At 43.4% G+C, this 23664-nt stretch overlaps 1 protein-coding gene across 4 annotated transcripts in view; it reads left to right on the top strand.

The window, feature by feature from the left end:
* The window catches only part of GRAP2 (GRB2 related adaptor protein 2), a 72482-nt gene that overhangs the window by 16250 nt on the left and 32568 nt on the right, over positions 1 to 23664 (top strand). For 3 of the 4 annotated variants that reach the window (XM_012507837.2, XM_012507836.2, XM_003264782.4), the window contains exon 1: positions 9118 to 9367. The exons of the other annotated variant lie outside the window; for it this stretch is intronic. The gene's annotated coding sequence lies outside the window, so the exon portion shown is untranslated. Of the gene's footprint in view, positions 1 to 9117; positions 9368 to 23664 lie in introns of those variants that run through there. 4 annotated transcript variants of the gene reach the window in all.

Genomic DNA, 23664 nt, shown 5'->3' with positions numbered 1-23664 from the left:
TAAGTGCACTTGTAGACTTAAATGAGAGCTCTTGTACAAAACCACTTGTATTCTTTCTTAAGATATGCTAATTTTTTTCTCTCTTTGATTGAACTGTTGACCTTCTGGATATACGACTAGTTATTACTTCAAGTATGTTTGGAACTATTCTTGCCCTAACCATTCTAAAATGTAATTAGCATTGAAACATTATTGTAGAAGCACAGCACCTGGGGCTGGGATCTCATTAGATGGCAAAAATTGAGCAGAATTGTGCACGCTCCATGCTCAAAATATCTCTAAGAAAAATTCATGGCATTAGGGAGAAAGTTAAAATTGGTGATTTCATAGGCCCTTTCTTGCTCACATATTTGATTTGTATAAGGATCCAAACAGAGAGGAGATTGTGGTTCTTCTGTTTAAAAAATGAAGGCAACTCTGCTTTCTTAGAACTCTTCTTATGTAATGTGGCTGCTGTCACATCTCTGGGTCAACCAAAACCAAAATAATACATTTTCTGGCTCTAGCTTTTTCCCCCCTCAAGAAATGCATAGCATTTTTAGGCATTATGTGATTTATCCTTGCAACAACAGATGTTACAGAGAATGAATATTCTCTAAGAGGTAGTTAACAAAATATGGAAAAACTGAGGCCCAAAGAGATACTATAACTCATGGGTTTTTCACGCTCCTCCCTGAACATTCCCGCATCTCTTCTACTGGGGAGGGAGCTCTTTGTTTTCTGAATTGAAAACCATTTCATGCCTCCTGCTCAGTTATTTCAGTACTGGCTCCTAAGTTTGGCACCAATCCCAACTGTTATGAAATCACAGACGAATAATAACGAAGTTCTTCATTCCTGGGATCCCAAAAGGTTATCATTTCGAGTTCATTGCAGGGCACTTTAGATGTCCATATTGGGCCCTAAATGGTTGGAACCATCAGGAGAGGGCTTGCCTGACTCTGCCATTCACCTCATTTGTAAGTCTCTGCCGTGTTTCGACACTGAGTTGTGTCTTGTTGTTTAAAAAATAACTTCTCATTATAATAACATTTTCCCTTAATTGCAAAAATATTTCTGACCTGAATTCATTATTGTCATAGCTGTGTGAGCAAGCAGAGTCTTGTTTGCCTCTACAATATATTAATAATGTATTAATTAGCTTCCCAGTTCTGCCCAAACAAGGAACAAAAAGGATTTATCTAAATCATGAAAACTGAAGGGAAGCGAACACTTTGGTAATTATATTTTAAGGGCAGTCTCAGCATTAGGTAGTGTGGCAAATTTTTGTCCTGACTTTTGAGAGAAGATAACCAAAAACACCACTCAATTAACAAAACATTTGTTTAGTACCTACTATGCACAAAGTCTGAGAGGTAAAAGAGGTTAAAACAAATAAAATTGGCCAATTTATTTTTATGGCCACAGTTAAAAGGCAATAAAGGCAAGACACTATAAGTATTTTGATTTAGCTACAATTAGCTGAAATATACTAGATCAAATCATATGGAATTGACAATATCTGGGGGCTGGCTGCCGTGATTCATGCCTGTAATCCCAGCACTTTGGGGGGCCAGGATAATCACTTGAGGCCAGGAGTTCGAGGCTACAGTGAGCCAGGGTTGCACCACTGCACTCCAGCCTGGGCCACAGAGTGTGACCCTGTCGCTAAAAAAAATAAAATAAAATAAATAGAAGATATTGACAATAGCTGACCCTATTTTTTACCCCAAAAGTGGTAATTTTATATAATTTAATATAATATTAAGGTATTCTTGCCATACTGTACCAGCTCCTAAACAGTATACTTTTCATTTTACTTCTATTTCTAAGCTATCATTATTACAACAACCAAGAGAAGGTAAATACAGGTCAGAGATTTGGCTTCTGTTTTTTGTATGTATTTATTTTTGTAGATTCACAAATAACATATGTTTTGCAGTTTTAAGGTTTCTAATTATATTAGACCCTGTTTTTTATTTTATTTAGAGTCATTGCCCTTGCTGCCTGTCCTTCACATGTGACATTCACCAAGTCAATTCTTCATGCCATTTCCTTCACAATCTTCATGCAAACTCATCATCTCCATTTCTATCTATTCTTCAGAGATGTATGATTGCAGAAAACTCCCCTTTTTTGAAATATTGCTCAATAGAGATTAAAACTAACATCCAGTTTTACCTGTCTATCCTTGAATTACAGGTTACTGAGAAGTCAGAACAGATAGCCATACAAGTAACCCACTAAACCCATTCTTCTATCTCCTTCAATATTTGACAAATATTTACCAAGCATCTATCTTGAGCAAGCATTGGAGTAAGTCCTCCCATAAATATGAAGTTGTATAAATAAGGATGCATGCATTCATATAAATACAAGTTTAATGCTGGATATGTATTAAGTACCTGACATGTATTAGTGTATTTATTCCTATCTAAGGGGATAAGTACCATTGTTATTTCCATATTAAAGAAGAGGAAACTGAGGCCAGAGAGATTATATGAACTCCTAAAACCCTAACTCTTAACCACAGCATTGAAAATCTATCTGGTTATAGTGGAGGACCCAATGTCAAAAAAGCAAGTGCTTTTCCCAGACCATGAGCACAATGTGTGACAAATTAGCAGTTCCTCCCCTTGCCCTAAGATAGTAAATATCCACCCAGGCCAACTTGTGTCTGTCAGAGAACAAAGAGTGAGCCTGTCACACTGTTTTCTTCCAAGAGGGTCCATCTGCCACCGCTCCTTTGGTACACGCTAGGGGACACACACTGTCCAGCATATACTTGCAGAGTCACATCTTGCCCCACATCTTATCACAACCCTGCTGAAGGTCAGGCACTATCAAGAAAATGTTCACTCATCTTCTTCCCGTTATGCCCAATGTGTGAACTGATAGCACATCTAAATTCAAAGAAAATCAACAGACATCACCTCAGTCAACCTGAAAAGTCTGGTGACTCATTCCCACCCTTCTCATGGGGCTCCTGCTGGGCTGCCTGGTTCTCCTGAACCAGCCTCCAGGCCTCCTGCAGCCGGGGTGCAGCTCAGTGTTTGAGCCCCCTCTCTGCTGCCCATCAGATGAGTGTTGACTTTCTTTGGCACAGGCATTTGAGTTGCATTTGAATTGCAGAACACGCTGCCCCCATTCTGTGCCGACTGTGACCCCACTGCGTGTGCCCCGGAGGCAGGCTAAACAAGCTTGCCTTGGAAAAAATAACAGGGAAGAAGATGCTGACTCTTCAACCCCCAGAGTAAGTTCCGTCACTCTGGAGGTAAAGTCATAATATCTAAATATGGCTCGATTCATGTCAGTTCTTATAAATATAGCACACACATGTGGATGCTGAAACCGTGCATGCGCTGACAGCCAAAAGAAAAGTCAAAACGACTTACTGTCTCATTAGCAGGACAAGACCTGGTAGGCCAGCTCACCAGAATAAAGAATACAAAAAATGGGTATTTAACTTCTCTACACACACACACACACACACACACACACACACACACACACACTGATGTAACGACCCCAAGAGAGCTGGTTGCCCTGGCAATGAAGAATCATTTGTATATTCAAGGATTTTCTTGTTTAAATTTAAGCTAGCCACTTGAACTTCTCGAGCTTTCTTGAGCTTAGCTTTAGGCCTCCATCCCCAGACAGAGGTCTGACATCTATGTCAGCCTCTAGCAAGGCAGGAAGCTTAGAAGTCGGACCAAAACCTCGCAAGCCAGCCAGCCTGGGTTTGAATTTCAGCTCTATGGTTTCTCAGCTGTGTGACCTGGGTAAGCTACTCAACCACCTTGAGCCTCTATTTCCTCACCTGTACAATGGGAATAATAAAATTAAAACAAACTTGCATGGGTTCATTATGAAAATTAGATCGATTAGATGACATAATACATAGCAAGCATTTAGAGCTGTGCCTGATTCCGAGTGTGAGTTATCTGTAATAGTGACTTGAAATGGGTTTACACTGCCTGGCAGGAAACCATTCAATTCCTTTTTTGTTTTTGACTTTAATCTTTGAAGCGGTTTCATCTCATTTCTTCTTATTTTGTGTTTGTGGAGAAGGAGGATGTTTAGCCATCCTTGGAGTACAGTCTTTTGTTAAAAACCATTATTAAGTCTCTTCAAGTTTCTCTTTTGCAGTAATTGATCTAGATTACTTAATGGTTCTGTTTTACGTGTTTTAGTCATTTATTTGAACTATCTCCAGATGTAGTACACACAGAAATACTGTCTAGGAAAATGTGTTACTGAAATTCCTTATCATCTGTGGTCCATTAGCTCAAATGTTTAAAACCCATTGTTTTTATTTTTATTATTTATTTAGTTAGTTATTTTTGCAAGACAGGGTCTCACTCTATTGCCCAGGCTAGAGTGCAGTGGCACAATTATAGTTCATTGCAGGCTTGAACTCCTGGGCTCAAGCAATCCTCCAGCCTAAGCGCCCCCAAAACGTCTTATTCTTAAGAGCAAAGTTGAGTTCCATCATATTGTCAGTTGGTTTCCCTCCATCATATTGCCAAAACCACCTAATTCTCAGACACATAGTTTAGCACAAGCCAAACCAGAAGAGACCATAGGTCATTCATTCATTATTCATTCAACATTTACTAAGTGACTGCTGTATGCCAGAGGCTGGGCTATGCTGTAAGATCACAAAGAAGATACTTCGCAGCTGGAAGAGCTTACGGCTTGGGAGAGAAGACACACAAGCAAACAAATCATTACAAATGCCTTTCCATTGGGTGCCATACTTGAAATGAGAAGGTGAGGCCAGGGTGCCCTTGGGGCAGAAGGGAGGGAGGATTAAGTTCAGGGAACAGCTTTACAGAGAAGCTTAACATTTGCACCATATTAAAGGATGGCAAGAATTGAGGAGTACAAAAAGGAGAATAGTCAAAGAAGAAACACCCAGGGATGATTTGCACATTGTAAATTTAGGTAACCTTACATGCCTTACATGGGGCTGCTGTGACTGAGGCACGGGGTCAAGGAAGGGAGCAGAGTCAGAAAGCTACCCAGGTCAGCCAAGGCCAGGCTAGGAAGCCTGAGCTTTATCCTGCAGGCATGCAGAGCCAGAGGAGGGTGCAAGAAGAGACATGGCACAGTCTGATCTGTTTTGCACAAATCACTCTGGAAACAATGAAAAGGGGAAAATGGAGGTATTTGAGCCTAGAGTGAAGAAGGAGAAGTAGGAAGCCGGGGTTGTGAGGAAAGACTATAAAGCCCACACAAAGGAGGGCTGATGGAAAGATGGAAATCAATTTCAGGCATATTTAGGCCAGGTGCAGTGGCTCACGCCAGTAATCCCAGCACTTTGGGAGGCTGAGGCAGGTGGATTGCCTGAGCTCAGGAGTTCACAACCAGCCTGGGCAACATAGTGAAACCCCGTTCTACTAAAATACAAAAAATTGGCCGGGCATGGCGGCATGCGCCTGTAGTCCCAGCTACTTGGGAGGCTGAGGCAGGAGAATTGCTTGAACCTAGGAGGCAGAGGTTGCAGTGAGCCGAGATTGTTCCACTGCACTCCGGCCTGGGCGACAGAGCGAGATTGCGTCAAAAAAATTTTTTTTCAGGTATATTTAAAATACAATGTTTAGAGACCCATTAGTTGAAGATGCCAGATTTGAGAAAGGGGAGGAAAAGACATGGAGGAGTCCAGGAGACATCTCCAGATTTCTGGCATGGATAACTGTGAGGGCAATGGTGCCAGATAGTGCCAGAATGAAACTATATAGGTTGGCACAAATCCATTTCTCAGAAATGCACCTCTGAGACATCCGTTCTGCTAAAGGTCAGTAGGGAAGGCCAACTTCATGTGCAAAGAGCAATATGTGTGTATTTCTTACTAGCTATTCTTTTAAAAATACTTCTTAATATATGGGACATACATGAGCTAAGATAGTATTCATGCAGGAGGTTTCATTTTTCATTTTCTGGCAATTGTGTTTTCAAATATGAGATGCTAGCATTATTTCAGTTATCTATGCCTAGCATAGTATATATCTGCGGTTCAAGATTATTAATTGTCTCCCCCGCCTCCCCACTAGAAGGTAAGCTTTCTGAAGCCACGAATTTTGTCTCTTTTGTCCTCATCTCCATTCCTAGACCCTAAAACTAAGTTTGACTCTCAATTATTGAGTAAATGATTGAATTTCCATGTGGGTAAAAAGAAATAGTCATTTCCTTTACTAATGAGGAAAGAAAAGGAAAACAACAAACAAACCTGGACTTAAAACAGTTTTTACGAAAAGATCCAATTTGCAAAAATGGAACTGAAGTTTAAAAGCTATTTTTCTCCCTGCAGCTCTACTTCTGGGAAAGTCACAGCTGCCAGCTTAGATGGTGGTTTTCACTGCCCGGTTACAAATTCTGCACAGTTGTACATATTGGCAGGGCTCAGCTTCCTTAAATGCCATTGGATCAGTAGGGAAATGGTGATTTTCCTTATTGATTTAATGCCAGTTCCTCTTTTATGAAAAATCCCACGTGCTGCTCGCTGGCATATGTACCATAAAAACTGAACGTAGGGGGCCAGAAATTAAGTAAGTCACTCATGTTCTTCTCCAGCCATGTGACGTTAAGCCATCTCTACTTTCAGGCTGGAGTGTTCAATCATTCTCCCTTTAAATTTAGCAGAGTGATTATTCCTCCTGGTGGATTGCACATATGCTCCTTTGATCTATGAAATACTCATTCTGGATGAACTTTAAGCTCCCAAGAAATGCATGTAAAATACTGTTTATAAGTCGCGGGAGAAATGTTTCACATTCTCATTACTCCCAAGTAGTCATACCAAACCTCTCTCTCCAAGATTCGCTTTTTTTCCTACAAGAGGGAAAAAGAACTTCGGGCAGTAGCACTGTGACAATAATCACCACCGTCGTACTTTCCATGAGTTTTACACAGTAGCCTCACAGAAGTGACAATGCATGGTCAGGCGTGGTGGCTCATGCCTGTAATCCCAACACTTTGGGAGGCCAAAGTGGGTGGATCAACTGAGGTCAGGAGTTCGAGACCATCCTGGCCAACATGGTGAAACTCTGTCTCTACTAAAAATACAAAAAATTAGCCAGACGTGGTGGTGGGCACCTGCAATCCTAGCTACTCGGGAGGCTGAGGCAGGGTAATCACCTGAACCTGGGAGGCGGAGGTTGCAGTGAGCCAAGATTAAACACCACTACACTCTAGCCTGAGTGACAGAACGAGACTCCGTCTCAAAGAAAAAAAAAGAAGTGACAATGTAGGATACCCATTCATCAACAAATATTTACTGTGAGCAGCACAATGTGCTAAGTCCATAGACTGCAAAGAGGAGTGAGGCTCGGTTCCCATCCTCTGGGGCTTACAAGGTAGCTGGAGAAGTAAAACTCAAACCACAAAGTGAAGTTAATAGTCACCAATGAACGACGTAGTCAGTAAGCTCTGCACTGGTTCAAAAGAGGACAGGAGTAACAAGACAGTAATCCTAAAGGAGATGGATTTGAATTTGAGCTGGACCTGAAGAGTCAGGAGCTAGAGTGAGTAAAGGCAGAGTGGTGGGAACATTTGTGAATCAAAGCTCAGGTGGGGGTTACGGCAGGCAGGGTGGGGATAGACTGAGGATGACTTTGAATGCCATGCCACTCTAAGGACTTTGGACTTGACTCTACAAGCAAGGTGGAATTATTAAGAGATTTTGAGTAGAAATGATGTGAGCTGAACAGTGCTTTTGAGAAACTAAATCTAGCAGGGATCAGTGCTCCAAATTAATTGGACATGTTTCAGACTTGAGATCATGAGACCCTGACCCAGGCTGGGGACAATGGGATGTCTCCATCATGCATCACATTCCTGTGAATACTTATTAGGGATTCATATGAAATTGTGCCTCAATGTGCCTACCTGTCTCTGCACTGTAAGACAGTGATATTGTGATCCTGTGTGCTGCTTGGAATCAGCCTCATTCCTTTAGCACCCCAGTTTGGACTTGGAATGGGCCCAAGTGTGGCCTGTACACAAACCTCAAAGAATCCAGGCGGCATAGATGTAAAAGCTTGGAGCCCTCCAAGTCCACCTCCTCAACTTACCAAGAAAGAAGCTAACTCTTGCTCATCTCCCTAATGACAGATTCAGCATGTGGCCTCAGATCTTCCTGTGCTCCAGCCGTGCTTCTGAGGCCAGTCCAAATTCTGCTTTGAGGTGTGCGTGTACCAATTCTGGTGCAACCCAGAGGCATTTTGGACGAATGAAAGTTGTTTGTGTTTTCTTGCCCTAATTGAGATAGCTGAAGCTCCTCTCCCTTACTCTACACCAAGCGCCCCCAGATCCGGTACCTCCCTGAGTCCCTGACTTCATCTCTGCCTTGCTGCTTCCCCACAACACCCTATCAATTCTTGCATCCTGCCATTGGTTGTGCTGTCCTCATTATCTGGAGCCTTTACCTCCCCTCTTAGTAGGCCTCATCACCTCCAGGAGACTCTCCATGGCCTCAGCCCCTCCCATAGGTGGATCAAGCTTCCTCCTTGGAGCTCCATGCTACCCTGCATAGGGCTCAGTCACTGTGTCTCCATAATGTCTTACAATTGTCTATTTATGTGTCTACCTCCTATCCTTCAACTGTGAGCTCCCTGAGGAAAGGAACTGTGGGTACGCATCATTGAATACTCAGCATCTAGCACAGTGCCTGGTACACACTAGGTATTGAAATGTCTGATAAATAAATGAATGACAGTTGCATATTTGTCTTTTTGGTATATTCATTCATTTGGTAAATATTTATTGAGTAATTACTTATAATTGAATTGGTGCTGTGTAGTTACACTTAAACATCAAAATGAGCCTATCCTCTCAAGCTCCAAATTATGCATGCATAAATTATACATGTGAAGTGTTAACATGCACACGCAGCAGAGAGTGTGCATATCTACAAATACCAGAGCTAGCAAATGAAATAAACTGTGTGCCAGATGTCCCCAAAATTTACAAAGAACCAAGAACCAAAAATGACAGTTAGCTCCGTAAGCCCAACAAAAAAAAAAAAAAAAAAAGGAAAAGAGCAAAAAAGCAAAAGAACAAAAGAACCTTGAGCATAAGGAAGTGGCTATGGTGTTTTCTACATTCTCTACCCGGGGGTGGAGAAGAGTCATAAAAGCATTCTATGCTGGACCGGTTCATGTTAAGTCTGAGTTCCTCAATCTCTGGCTCTCAGGAGCTGTTTGGAAAATTCATTGCCATGCATGAGTCGGGGGACTGGGTTTTTTTCCACTGGAAATTGTTAATGGGGACTGCATTAGCGGCCCCTTATCGCTTTGCCTGATAGAGAGACAGCAGGTTTGCCCAAACAATTCTGGAACCCTGATCACTGCCAATTAGGGGAGTATTGTCTGGCTGACATAATCAAGTGAGTATAAATATATTTATCGTGATTGGAATGGGGAAGGGAGACTGCAGAAAGATTGAGGCAGAAGCTGCCACCCACTGCCTGGCTCCAGCCTGGATCCAGCCCAGTTTGTCACCCTGTGCTCAGCAGAGGCGGTCACTGGCTTTCTGAGGTGGAATGCACAGTTGAGAATTCAGGACTAGAATTGCTTCTCCCAGAGAGGAACTTGTCTCTCCTTATTTTTCCTTCCCTCTTCTTCTCTTTTTTTCATGCTCACTTCTGTGAAAGCTGAAAAGAGAAGAAAAAGCAGATGCCACATTGATCACGTTTTAATTCTGCCCCCCGGCTGTGCTATCCCCACTTACCTTCTCTGTAGTGGAAAGTGATGGTGAGGCACAGTGCCCTGACTGGACCTCCCACCCTCTCGACCTGCCAGCGTATGCAAGTCGGTCCGGCATTGGGTTTATTTCATTGTTGATTTGTGAAGCTTTTATGGGAATACCTGTGATGTGAATCAGCGCTGGGATTGAAAGACCCTGAAAGAAAAACAGTCCCTTGCAGTGGGCTAGCAATGTGAGGAATTGCTCACATTTAAACAGCTGAAAAGGAGGCATGTTTAAGTCACATCTGGTGGCATTCCTGTTGTCTGAATGGAGAGCAGGGTCTTTTTAAGCATCTGCCCAGATTTCAGAATGCAGGCTGCATCTTTTCTTCCCCAAACAGATGGTCAGGATCGGATATGAATGGCCTAATCACATCATCATGGGGGAGGTAAACGAAACTGATCTCATGGCTGAATTTCAACCCTGGTCCGTCCAGGCCCGATCGATCTAAGGCATGACTTTTTTTTTTCCTCTCACTCCTGACTACTTGATAATGGCCATTTCCGGGGCCAAGTTGATTTCAGCTCTTTTCCTCCATCCCCCGTGTGCTGCCCTGTCTCGCCACTTGAGGGCTCAGGCCCCTTCCCAATGGCTACAACAGGGTAAGGGGACCCTGTCCTCTGTCTCCTTCATCCTATAGTTTGTCTTCACAGCTGCAAATTGCTCTCAGGCCTGCCTTCCTGGATTTGACAAAAACTATTTTCTTACTGGTACTATGGATACCACAAGTGGAAACGTAAGTAGGAAGGTGCAGGTCCACAAATAAATAGGGAGCCCAGATGGGAGAAATATCATTAGAGAGATCACTGTCCCTAAAGGCATCTGACCACCCATGTTCCTGCCTCTTCCTGCTACCATTTTCCTTCTTCGGCTGCTCAGAAACTGTCGAGGCCAAACTCCTTTCACCCAGATTCCAGAAATACACTTATTTCCTTTGCTTTCCAAATCTTAATGGATGAAACATCTCTCTTTTTTTGGTCTTCTATCTCTTGCCAGAAATATTGTTTTTTTGAGAACCAGAGCTCATTTATCTCCAAGGGAGAAAGGAATTCATTCCATGTTTACCCATTAACAAATTGCCACTTACATGAAAATACTGGGACTTCTCTCACTCTTTGCTAATAAATGGGTTATTCACCTTGGTTGAACCTTGGCAGAGGCAGATGGATAGCCACTGTTCCCTTCAAGTTGGCTTAATATTCTCTCATTGGCTTTTGTTTCCTTGAAGCACAGAGATTTCTCAGAGCTTTCTTTGCTTGATTCTGCTTTTAAGGAACGTGCCCAACTTCTTTGAGTCTGTTTGTTTAGTAAGCTGAATTGATTAAATCCCTGGCATTTATGGAGGAGCCTACTGTGTTGGGTGCTATGGGTTCCTCCCCACTTGAAAGTTGAATTGGAGTCACCCATTTGAATACTAACTCCCTCCTAATCCATTGGTTTTCCTGCTGTATAGACAGGGGTATGAAGTAGCCATTTACCAAGAGATAGTGCGATGTCATAAACCGAGCTTGAGTTCTAAAGTTAGCAAGACCTGGTTTGTACAGTAGTGCAGGCTTGGGCACGTTGCTGCTCTCTTTTGAGTCACACATTCCTCATTATAGATGCTGATGGGAACAACAGAGCTGTCTGTTCATCTTTGCTCTTCTCCATAATGAGATAAAGCCAAACAGACAGGGAAGAGCTTGGTCTAACCACATAACGTTGGTGCAATTATATATGGTCATAAGAAGGTAATTTTTACCTGAGCATTTAGGTGGCATTTAGTGTGGTATTTGATGCATGTCATTTAGTTACAGAGATAAAACCTCCTGAACACACATAAAGCTCTTGGCCTGGTTGAACGTTACATCTCACAGATTTTTATGCTTTTTACTAAGGATACTTCCTGCTCGGAAGTTGTAAAAGAGAAGATGGAAGTCTATTTAATGGTATTGTAGCAATATAAGTTTCCTGGCTTTCTGTACTATGGTGATGTAAGATGTCCCCATTAGGGGAAGTGGGGTGAAGAGTACAGGGGACCTCTGTACTATTTTTGCAATTTCCTGAGAGACAGAGGGAAAGAGAGAAAGAGAGAGAGAGGAGGGAATGAGTGGAGTGACATGAAAAAGGAGTGTTCATCTTGGCTTTTGTCCCTGGCTGGACAAATATTTACATTTTGTTTGCCTCTTTGTATAGATTTTATGAATAGTCATGGTTAAAAGCTAGCATTCCCTTTTCTATGGAAGAGAAGAAAGACAATAGAATGAGCTGAGAACCCCTGCCAACATTATATTAGAAAACCACCTACTTCCTGCCTCTCCTCACCTTCCTTACCTGTACAAACTTACCTTCTGCATCCTTGTCCTCCTTCTTTCCCATTCAAAGGGGAGATGCGTCTCCTGCTGCACAAATGAACTCCTCCACCTGACTAAGGTGTCCCATCCCTCCCTGCTGTCTCCAAAGGCTCAGCCCTGCTACATAATCTCTCTAGGTGAATTCCTTCTTACTCAGGGTTTTCACAATCATCTATATTGGAATAGCACCCAAATTTATAGCTCTACCCCGACTTTTTTATTGAGTTCTACACCTGCATAGCCAACCCTTGACTGGGAGTCTCTACATAGATCATTCACAAGCATTTCAAACACCCCTTTAATTATCTCCTCTTTCTCTATTCCCTTATCTCAGAAAATGCTACCAACATCTACCCTAATGCCCCCAGCAGGAACCCAAGAGTCATTCTAGACCTATGCTGTCCCAAGTACTTCAGTGTGGCTTGTCCAAATTGAAATGTGCTGTAAGTGTAAAATACACAACAGATTTCAAAGACTTAGTTTGGAAAAAATAATGCAAAGTATCTCAATAATATTTTATATTGATTTCATATTGAAATGATAATATTTTGGACATATTGGGTTAAATAAGTTATTAAAAATAATTTTCTTTTACTTTTTAATGTGCTACCAAAATATTTAAAATGGCATAGTGGCTGGCATTTGTGACTTGCATTCTATTTCTGTTGGATAACACTATTCTAGACTCTTTTCTGTCTTTTAGCCCCCTTCCAACTGGTCATAATTCACAGTGATTCCCTTGAGTTAAGACACGGGAGAATACTGGTTAAGTGCACAGGCTGAGTTTGAATCCTGGCTCCACCATTTTTTGATACATATGAACTTGGGCGATTATTTAACCCCTTTGAGCTTCACTTTCCTCATCTGTCAGCTGGATACAATAGCAGTTCTTATTTTGAGATTTTCACATGCCTTAAATGAGATAATTTGTAAAGCGCTTACTATGGAGATAAAAACATGTGGAAAGACCCAGTGTCAAAAGAAAGAGCATCGTCTGTTACTGTTGTAGTTCAGGCCCTCAACATTACTAGCCAAGACTACTGCGATGCTTTCTCCATCTTCAGTTCACCCTGCCCTCCAGTCCTTCATACTGCCATCTGATTAAACATTCCTGAATGCAAATGTTGTCAAATGTCCAGTGACTTCCCGTCATCCTTGGTATGAAACCCAAAGTCCTTGGCATGCTTTCAATGTCCTCCATGATCTGCCCCCAGTCCAATCACTGATCCCATCTCCTGCCAGTCCATGATTGAACCAGTTGGGTCCCCAGCTCCTATTTGCACACACCATTCTCTCTGAGTGTCACATATGAGCTCTCTACTCTGCCTAGCTACTTGTCTGCAAGACTCAGTTCAATTGTCATGCCATTTGGGAAGCTTCCACTAGTCCCTCCTGCATCTGTCTCCGTCCTAGGCTAGATTAGGAGCCTGCCCTTTGGGTTCCTGAACCACTTGAGGTGTGGTTCCCTTATCACACTGATCTCACTGGTTTGGCTGACTTGTTTGTCTTTCCTGCAAGACTGAACTGTCTGAGGTCTTAAGATGGGCTGTCTAGTCCACACTGGATCTTCATGCTCTACACAGGGCTTGACACAGAGTGGGGCACAGGAAATGTTTGTTGAATGAATACACAAAGCGTATGGATACTCCTGAGAGAGAGAAGGTGGGCAAGACAGCCTTGCAAAGTTAAGCAGCAGAAAATCTGAAAACGAACCTGGGGAGAAATCACCAATTCCTGGAAGTACAGAGAGAGGAAGGAGAGAGAAGAATCTGTGCAAGGAGTCACTAATGGAGGACTTGAAATGAAAGGCTATTAAAGAGAGAAGATCATTCAAACAACAACCACATTTGGTACTGTTGGTGGTTTTGTAACTTCCTCTGAAATGGTTCCAGGAAGAGACAAGGTTCTAGGATGGTGCAGATCATATAAAGAAAGGATGGAGTCGGGCCGGGTGCAGTGGCTCACACCTGTAATCCCAGCACTTTGGGAGGCCGAGGCGGGCGCATCACGAGGTCAGGAGATCGAGACCATCCTGGCTAACACGGTGAAACCCCGTCTCTACTAAAAATACAAAAAATTAGCCGGGCAAGGTGGTGGGCGCCTGTAGTCCCAGCTACTCTGGAGGCTGAGGCAGGAGAATGGCGTGAACCCCAGGGGGCGGAGCCTGCAGTGAGCCGAGATTGCGCCACTGCACTCCAGCCTGTGCGACAGTGAGACTCCGTCTCAAAAAAAAAAAAAAAAAAAAGAAAGGATGGAGTATTATAAGCCAATTCAAGCATTATTTGTCATCAGGACTAGATACATGGGTGGTACAAGTAAATGTCAACCTGGTGACTACACGATGGGACTAGTAATAATTTACTGGGGCTGGTGCCCAGGAACTTTTTGCTGTGGTGCAGATGCCAAGCATGGAAAAATTTGGCCAGTTATAGGCATGAGAAAGTAGATGGCGAATTTGAGAGTAACAATGTAAAATGCCAGAGTAATCACAAGAGAAATGTCTGAATATGTAAGAGAGTTTAGAAGATTTCTGCTTTACCACAAATACGGACTTTAAGAAAAATTCCCTTATAAGAACAGAAATTCCAATATATAAAACTTATTTATCAAAACACACAGTATTCCATAATATATAATGGTAAAAGCATACCTTTTGACCCACACAATATTAAAAGCAGCAAACAACACGAGAAAGGTAGAGAAAACAGAAGGTACAACATTTTGTGGCTCACAGGATATATGAGTGAGATTATACACTTCTATTCCAAACCACAACCTTCACTAGAATGTCTAAAGGCTTCATTCTAGAACCTTCGTACTGCTTATCCCAAAGGCTAGCCCACTCCCCGGTTTTCATGTAAGAAATCTTGTGGGACAGGCATTGCATGAGGTGAGGGGCAGCAGGGAAATTTGAGATGAAAGGGTGAAAAGATCAGATGAGTCCTTGCTATTCCTCTTAACAATGCTTCAGTCTACCACTTTGAGATTTCTGTGGAGAAAGTAAAGATTTGGGATATACATATGCTAAAACAACTATCGGTTGCTTATCTGAAAATTAACTTTAGCTGGGCTTTCTGTATTTTATCTGACAACCCTACTTGGTGAGGTATACATTTTCTTATTCATACTTCCTGTGAGCCACAACACGTCTTAATAGTTGTTAGCTATTAAGGACTATGCATAAAAGTGACAATAGCTGGCCGGGCACAGTGGCTAGTGCCTTTAATCCCAGCACTTTGGGAGGCTGAGGCAGGAGGATCACTTGAGGCCAGGAATTCAAGACTAGCCTGAGCAACATAGGGAGACCCCTGTCTCTACAAAAGAAAAAAAAAATGCTGGATGTGGTGGCATGCACCTGTAGTCCCAGCTATTTGGGAGGCTGAAACAGGAGAATCACTTGAACCTGGGAGTTGGAGGCCGCAGTGAACCATGATTGCATCACTGCACTCCAGTCTGGGCCACAGAATGATACCCTGTCTCAAGAAAAAAAAAAAAGTAACAATAGCTAACAACTGTCAAGTTATTGAGTGCCTACTATGTGCCAGGCACCATACTAAGTGGATTAGATGGATATTCCACATATTCTTCCTAAGAACATTATGAGGCAGGCACTATTATCACCCCTGTTTTTAAAATGAGGAAACCGAGGCTCAGAGATGTTAAATAACTTGCTAAGGGTCACCCAGAAAACTAGTAGTAGAGAAGGGTGTGAATGCTGGCAGCCTGACTCCAAGGCTCATGTGCTTGCCCACCTTACCCAGATGGCGGCAGCACTGAGCAAGGGGTAGATAACGTCAAGTCCCCTGGAAAAATAAGAGAAAGTGAGACCATGGAGTATGAGGGGGGCAGGCCCTGAGTAAAGCTTTAAAGGAGCAATTGAAATTAGACCCGGTGCCTTTGTTTAAGTAAGAAAAATGTGCTAGTTCTAGACAGATGCAGCCCCATACCAGGACTCACAGCTTGATGAGAAGGGCACTGGATGCATCTCAGCCCTTACTGCAACCTCAGCCTGAGGCCTTTGTGCAGTGAGCAACCTGCACGACCATACATAGCAATGTGAGTTTGGTGGGAGAAGGAAGACCAGTGCAGAGACAAGGATGTCAATGGGGTGCTTAGAGAACAAAGGGAAGCTGTTTACTGAAGCATGTTTGCATGGTGCAGGTGATTTTCTAAAGTTAATTTTGACAGACAGGATGTGGAGAAAGATTGTTGAAGGCCTGAAATGACAAGAGAGACTTGAGTGGTTCTTGGAGGTCATGTGACAAACATGACATTAACGAATTCTAAATGGAAAAAATGACCCTCAGAAAGTTGTGTGTCGAGGCCAGGTATGGTGTCTCACGTCTGTAATTCCAGTAGTTTGGGAGGCCGAGGCAGGTGGATCATTAGAGGTCAGGAATTCAAGATGAGCCTGGCCAACATGGTGAAACTCCATCTCTAGTAAAAATACAAAAATTAGCCAGGCATGGTGGCGGGCGCCTGTAATCCCAGCTCCTTGGGAGGCTGAGGCAGGAGAGTCTCTTGAGCCTGTGAGGCGAAGGTTTCAGTGAGCCGAGATTGTGCCACTGCACTCCAGCCTGAGCAACAGAGCGAAACCCTGTCTCAAAAAAAAAAAAAAAAAAAGGAAAGAAAGAAAGTTGTGTGTCAAAAGCTTCAACACACAGGAGCCTTTGCTCCATCAAGCAAGGAGAATAGGGTGGAGGAGGAACAGGAACACAGTAGCTAAGGTGACAGCTGCCTCACAAAAGGAAAGTCTATGGCTTGCAAAAGAGGTCGAGGAAAGCGGAAAAGCAAATGCCGAAGAGGGACAGTAAGTGAAAAGACGAGTTTCTTCCACTTGGCATCTCCCCAAATATGGCCCTGAAGGAAGAGTTGACCCTGTTACAGTTTCTTTCTTTTTCCTGTGGGGTTATTAGAGTGACATATAAGGAAAGGGCCACAGGCACGGCACAGCTTGATTTCAGCCAGGCTTTGCATGACACCCTAGAGAGCAGAATGAAGACAGATAGGCTGAAGGATAACTACTTAATTGGGTAGGTTTCAAGTTGATACTCAGAGTGTTGATTAAAGGGTGCTCAGTGACAACCTGGAGGAGGTCTTTAGGTAAAGAAACCGAGTTCAGAGATAACCAACTTGCATGAATGAAGGAGTCAGGATTTGAACCCAGCCCTACCTGACTCAAAAGTCCATCTTCCATTTATTACAAAACAAAAACCAAAAAGGCATGAAGTTCACTTATGAAAGAAGAGTTGAAAGATATAACCAGAGGGTTAGGAGTACAAATCCATGCCCGAATGAATTGTGATAGGCTGAGAAATTGGCTAAAGGGGGAGAACAAAAACAAGATGAAAGTCAGAAAGGTTAAATGTGAAGCTGTGCATTTTGGTTTCAAGAAACCCGTTGCAGAGGTGGAGAGGTCCAGCTTGACCATCTTCATGTTGGGAAGCACCGGGCTTTTGTTGTAGCTGTTGTTGCTTAATTCCCAAACAGCAGCTGGGTGTGGGGGCACACGATTGTAGCCCCAGCTACTCGGGAAGCTGAGGCAGGAGACCTCTGAAGCCCCAGAGGTCAAGGCTACAGTGACCCGTGATCACGCCATTGCACTCCAGCCTGGGCAACAGAACAAGACCCTATCTCAAAAAACAAACGAACAAACAAAAAAAACCAGCCAACAATGTAACACAATTACAAAATCCTCATGTACAAATGAAGTGATTAAATCATCCTATTCTACTCAGCCCAGCTCAGACCATATCTTGAATACTGGGTTCAAGTCTAAATAATGTATTTTGTATTTTGAGAAAAACATTGAATAACTGAGAGGAGACCTGAGGAAAACAACCAGGAGATCAAGGAGTTGGAACCTTGTCACATGGAGGGTGGTGGAGGACCCTGGGGTTATTTCAGCTTAGAAACGGGAATTTGGGATTTGGGATTCTCATTTTCTGTTTCTTTTGTTCGTTCTTTCGTTCTTTCTTTCATTCTTTCTTTTTCTTTCTTATTGTGGTTCTTAGCACAGAATTCAGGCTGAAAGAGCTTTTGGTTCAACGTAAACAATTCACCAAGCTGTCAGCTCACTCTTTCCAATCCTAGCCGTTCCCGATGCCCATTCTCTATCATCTCAATGAATTAGGGAACGACTGACTTTCTGGGTCACTTCCAACTTTGAGAATCTAGGATAGGGGCACTATTTCATCAAAACAAAAGTAAAAAGAAAGGTAACTGTTTTAAACAAGACAAATACAAGAGATGTTTCTTAGTTGAACCAAACTCAAATTAGAAAGAACTAAATTTCCCAAAAATAAGAATATTATAATTCATTTGATGAAAGGAATTTGCCATATTGTCCCTTTTACTGGCATTTTTTTTAGTACCTTTACTTGTAAAAATGTCAGGCCTTCCCACTTTTTGGGATAGACTTATCGAATGAAGCAAGGGGAGCTTCTCTGTGGATAGATGATCACTTTTGCAAGCTTTGAGATCAGTGAGCTAAAAAAATTACCAGCATTCCAACAACAACTGAGGGCTTGGGAGCATAAGTAAAAATGACAGCAAGATTAAAGTAATTGTGGTCATGCCGTCCTCTGCTGACACTTTTGTGCTTTGCCCAGATGAGAATTAAGGTAGCCCAGGGCACAGGCAGTGAGGAAAAGGAGAGGGGGCGCTGAGCATATTTGCAGCATTTGTGAACAGTGTCACAGCCCTGGCAAAAACAGAGCAAGAAGATGGAGGCTTTCAAATCCATGATAAATAAGCCGTGCTTTCAGAGCCCAAATCAATAAAAACAAACATTAAGTGACCAGAAGGGAAGAGGGAAAAAAAGAGAACATGAGGGCACCATAAAATCCTGGTGATACATTCCGGGGGAAATCATGATGCGAATAGAAAATGAGAAGTAAAAGAAAATGAAGCCTGGAGATTTGTAAAATGTCTGTCTGTCTGTCTGTCTGTCTCTCTCGACTGTCATTCTCATCTACCCCCACCACCCCCACCCCACCCTCCACCCTTCTGATGGGGTTCATTAAATGATTTCTGATTCAGGGGTGGGGGGCGGTATTTTTAATGCTTCACTTATGTTTGGGTTTTGCCAGCAGGATTCGAGGTGTTTCTGCAGACAATTGTTATTGCTTTAGGAAACAATAAGAATAAAATGAGGAAACATCAAGTGATACATCAGTCTAGCAGCAGCGTGAGGCTCGAAGTAGCATTTCCAGCGAGGTTGGTGGTCTCTTTTTGTCTTATTTTTGCTGTTTTGGATTGATGTTTTCACGGTGTCATTTTAATAAGAAAAGTGTCAGAGAATTAAAAGTGGAAGTATGTGAGATACACTTTCTCTAACTGGATTCATGGTAAGTTATTAATGTTTCAAGGAGAAAGAAAACTTGGAAAAAGCAGAATATATTGTGAGGAAAGCTGATGAAGGGAAAGGTAAGAGAACTGTGACAAATGAGACACAGACAGAAGGAGAGAGAAAGAAAGAGGAAGAGGGAGAGAGAGACCGGGGGGGGAGTAGGGGGGACCGGCAGAAGAAAAGGAAAAGAGCGACAGTTTGTAAGTCTATTAGCTGAGATTGTTTCCATTTCTGCAATTGCCTTAAAGCACATGATTGCTTGGTCTGAGGTCTGCCGGGTTGATTGCAGTCTTTACCTCTTTGACCAAGAAGTAATGGGCTTGAATTTCCTGGGTATGTGAAAATTGCTCTTGTCAATTTTTTGGCTAAAGTACAGCCACCCAGGAAGGTTGAGAGGGCCTAAGCTAGTGAGCAGTCATCCTGACCAAGTAGGAGGGATTTGGTTATGTTGCTCGTAGCAGGAGAGGCAGAGCGGCAAAGTGAAGAGAATACACAGCCTTAGGTGCCAACAGACATGTACTCGAATCTCTTGCCTCTGTTTCCCACCTATAAAATGTGAAGGATGATAATAATAACAATAATAAATGTTGCAATGGGTGACCGTTTGTAAAGTTCTTGGCACCTAATAGACCATATCAATCCATGGTAACTTATTCTTAGCTGGTTCACGTTTCTAGGCATTGGCAAAGTCTGGGTGGTGTGTGTCCCCTCAAAGGTAGCATCCCAGTGACTGAGCTCTGCGTGGATGGCAAATTGTAGAAGCCTGGTTAGTTTTTGTTTCTCCATCCACCATTTCTCCCCCTTCCCCTTGGTTAGTGCTGTCTTCTGTCTTTCCTCACTGAATTGTCTTGATTAGTGTCGTACTTTCTGATAACACTGCAGCTAGGACTCCACAGGCAATAGGGAGAAGCTAGCGCCTGCCCAGGGAAAGTGAGGAAAAATAGGTGCTTGAGAGGCTGAAAAGTAGTATACGCTTGGTGGCCTTACACTTTGTAAAAACAGTTTTGAATTTGTCTCTACAAGAAACGATGGTAGATAACCAGAATGCAAAAATGCTTTGAAGAAAGAGCCACTGAGCAGTGGAACCAAGTATTCTACGTCCTCTTCCCTGCAACACTGGGGACTAAGGATTTTTATCTGCATTTCTGGTGAAGAAACTGAGGCACGGAGAAGATAAACTAAGGTTCTCCGGCTACGAAGTGAGCAGCAGAGCCTAAAGTTTGAAGCCAGGTCTGTGTGATACCCAAGTCCCGTAGTAAACCTCCCACTGAGGTAGGCAAGCCTCGCCTTGCAGAGAGTGGCAAATTAGGGAAAAAAGAATCAAATGTGCTTGAGTTTAACAGAACATATACATTATACTTAAAGAGAAAGATACTTTTCTTACAAAAAGTTTGAGGACAAATGAGACTTCATGTGATGCGTCTTGCACTAAAAAAAAAGTTAGATTATATAAGCCAGACTGGCGTTGATTAAAGAAGAGCAGGGTAATAAATACGCATAAGAAGGAAGAAGTGGCTGGCTCTGCCTTGGGCATCACCCAAGTTACAGGCAGGGGAGGGGACAGGCCCTGCATGGGGACAGTCTCCTGACTTGTCTTCTTCCTTCTCTACTTCCCTCCCTTCACTACCCCTCCCTCCAAAACCCAAAAAACCTTAAGCAGGAAAAAAGGGAGCTGATTAAAAAAGAGAAAAAACATCCTTGAGACCAATGAAATCTCCATAATCCACAGTGACAGACAGGAACCTGCAGAACAGCAATTTGATTAAATAAGGATATAAGAGATTTAGAAGGACTCACCAGTTGTGTAAAGTGTGTCCATACGTCTGAAAAATACCGTATTTATTTGGCTCCCAAACCTGAAAACCTTCTGACGGGGGAGATTGTTCCTATTTGGAAACTAGGAAGAACTCACAAGGCAAGGCCATGGGGTTCTGGCAGGGCTGGGCATCCCATGTTGGGTGGAAACCCCAAGAAGCCGGCCAAGGGTCTGCAGGAGGGGCCCTGGTACAGAGAAGCATTAGAACGCAAGGGCAGGTAAAGCCACCCTCACAGAAGGTGACTGTGGGCTGAGCCTGAGGCCGTTCCCAGACGTGGAAGAGAGAACAGCACACCTCTCCTGCCCACGCCTCGGTATCTCACTCAAGAACCAGCTGCCCATTAGTCACCTGTCATCGGAGACAGCTCTGTTGGCGGCTTTCAGCAAAAGTGAAGCAGCCAGAGGATGAATCGTTATTCGGGGAACACACCTGCACACAGGACAGGAACGGATGGGAGTGGCGAGCACCCTGGGGCTGCTGTTCAAACACCATCCTCATGGTCTCCAAGACTTGCATCAGCAGCTGAGCCGCTGATGAATTATAATTCTCAGACAAGCTGCAGAGGCCCCTCTAGTTCCATGTGTTCACCCCTGCCGCTCATACCGGGGGATTTATGCTTCCTGGGGCTGGGAGGGGAAAATAATGAGTCACCTGGGGACAAGAGAAAAACAAAAATGCCCTGTATGTGCAAAATCACCTAAAATGGAGGCTTTTAGAGGACACTAAAATCCCAGCCAACTAGCCAGAAATGGTTTTGCTGGGGGTATATTTTATGTGTCTTTGCTATCTTTAGATGCAGTAAAGCCAGAAATGTTTTTATCTCTTGGAGGGATCACCTGTGCAAACAGGACAGGTCCTCTTGAGAAGGCTGTTTGTTCTCCTGGGAGCTCAAACCTGAGAAGAAATGGTCCTGGCCTGGCGCGGTGGCTTGCGCCTGTAATCCCAGCACTTTGGGAGGCCAAGGCGGGCAGATCACGAGGTCAGGAGATCGAGACCATCCTGGCCAACACAGTGAAACCCCATCTCTACTAAAAATACAAAAAATTAGCCGGGCGTGGTGGCCAGCGCCTGTAGTCCCAGCTACTCGGGAGGCTGAGGCAGGAGAATAGCGTGAACCCGGGAGCTGGAGCTTGCAGTGAGTGGAGATCACGCCACTGCACTCCAGCCTGGGGGACAGAGCGAGACTCCATCTCAAAAAAAAAAAAAAAAAAAAAGAAATGGTCCTGCATCTCTGACTTGGGAGGTCCAATTAAGCAGAGGAACTGTTGGCTGTAAATCTTCTAAAGCAGAGGATCCTTTGGGAGGCCGAGGCAGGTGATCATCTGAGGTCAGGAGTCCAAGGCCAGCCTGACCAGCGTGGTGAAACCCCATCTCTACTAAAAATATAAAAATTAGCGGACCATGGTAGGCTGTACCTGTAATCTCAGCTACTCGGGAAGCTGAGGCACGAGAATTGCTTGAGCCTGGGAGGTGGAGGTTGCAGTGAGCTGAGATTGCGCCACTGCACTCCAGCCTGGGTGACAGGGCGACTCCATCTCAAAGTAAATAAGTAAAGCAGAGGACCCTGATGACCACCCCTAAGTTCATAGCTACCTGCACACTTTAAGTGGTGAAGCACTGGTGGGGGGCCCAGGAGGCCCTGCATGAGTTGGTTGTAGCTGCCATGATTCCAACTCCCACGCCACCCTCTGCACCTAGCCACAGAGCTGCATCTCCAGAGAAAACCAGAAGCAAGACCCTACCAGAAAAGAATGTGAGAGTCTATTTTAAAGGCTCCGGAAGATGAGTTAGAAGTGATTCAAGAGCAGGCACAGTAAAGGAATATGTAAGCCTTGGTAGACATTCAGTAAGAAGGGTAACATTTCCAACATGACCAGCTGATTAAGAGGTATTCTCTAAGCAGGGTGTCTGCTGGTTTAGAATAAAGCAAAAATATTGTCATCTGAGAGCCCAAAATGGGGAAAGGCTACTCCTTGGTCTCTTGGTGAGGCCCAGCATTTTTTTTTTTTTTCCACTTTCCCACTTTATTTTCAGAATAAATTGGTTTGGGTCTCTAGAAGAATATTTAAGCAGCAGCTCACAGGCGAGCCGTAAGATAGTTGTCCTTTCTATGCTTACAAATTTTCAAGAAGGGCCATCTGTAACCTTTCTCAGTTTCCTGTTCCTATGTCCAATGCCCAATAAGAGGTAATAAACCGAGGCAGAAAGGCCCCAAACACAGATGTAAGATGCAAAGCAAAGAAAAACACACAGTAGGGGTTTCAATACAGGATCATTAACCCAGAATCCAAGCAGGAGTGAGGGAAGTCCACTCGGGGGGAATGGGAACCACCTCTCCAGGCTGCTCAGAAGGAATTTAAGCATCAGACAGTGTGTAGGAGAAGATGACCGCGAATTCTTTGGCATCTAAGCAATTCTGTATTTTAAAGGCTTG

This window comes from Nomascus leucogenys, chromosome 7b, assembly GCF_006542625.1.
Source record: "Nomascus leucogenys isolate Asia chromosome 7b, Asia_NLE_v1, whole genome shotgun sequence".
Classification (NCBI taxonomy): domain Eukaryota; kingdom Metazoa; phylum Chordata; class Mammalia; order Primates; family Hylobatidae; genus Nomascus; species Nomascus leucogenys.
The sequence above is the reverse complement of the archived record's forward strand: the minus strand, read 5'-3'. Positions and strand labels throughout refer to the sequence as shown.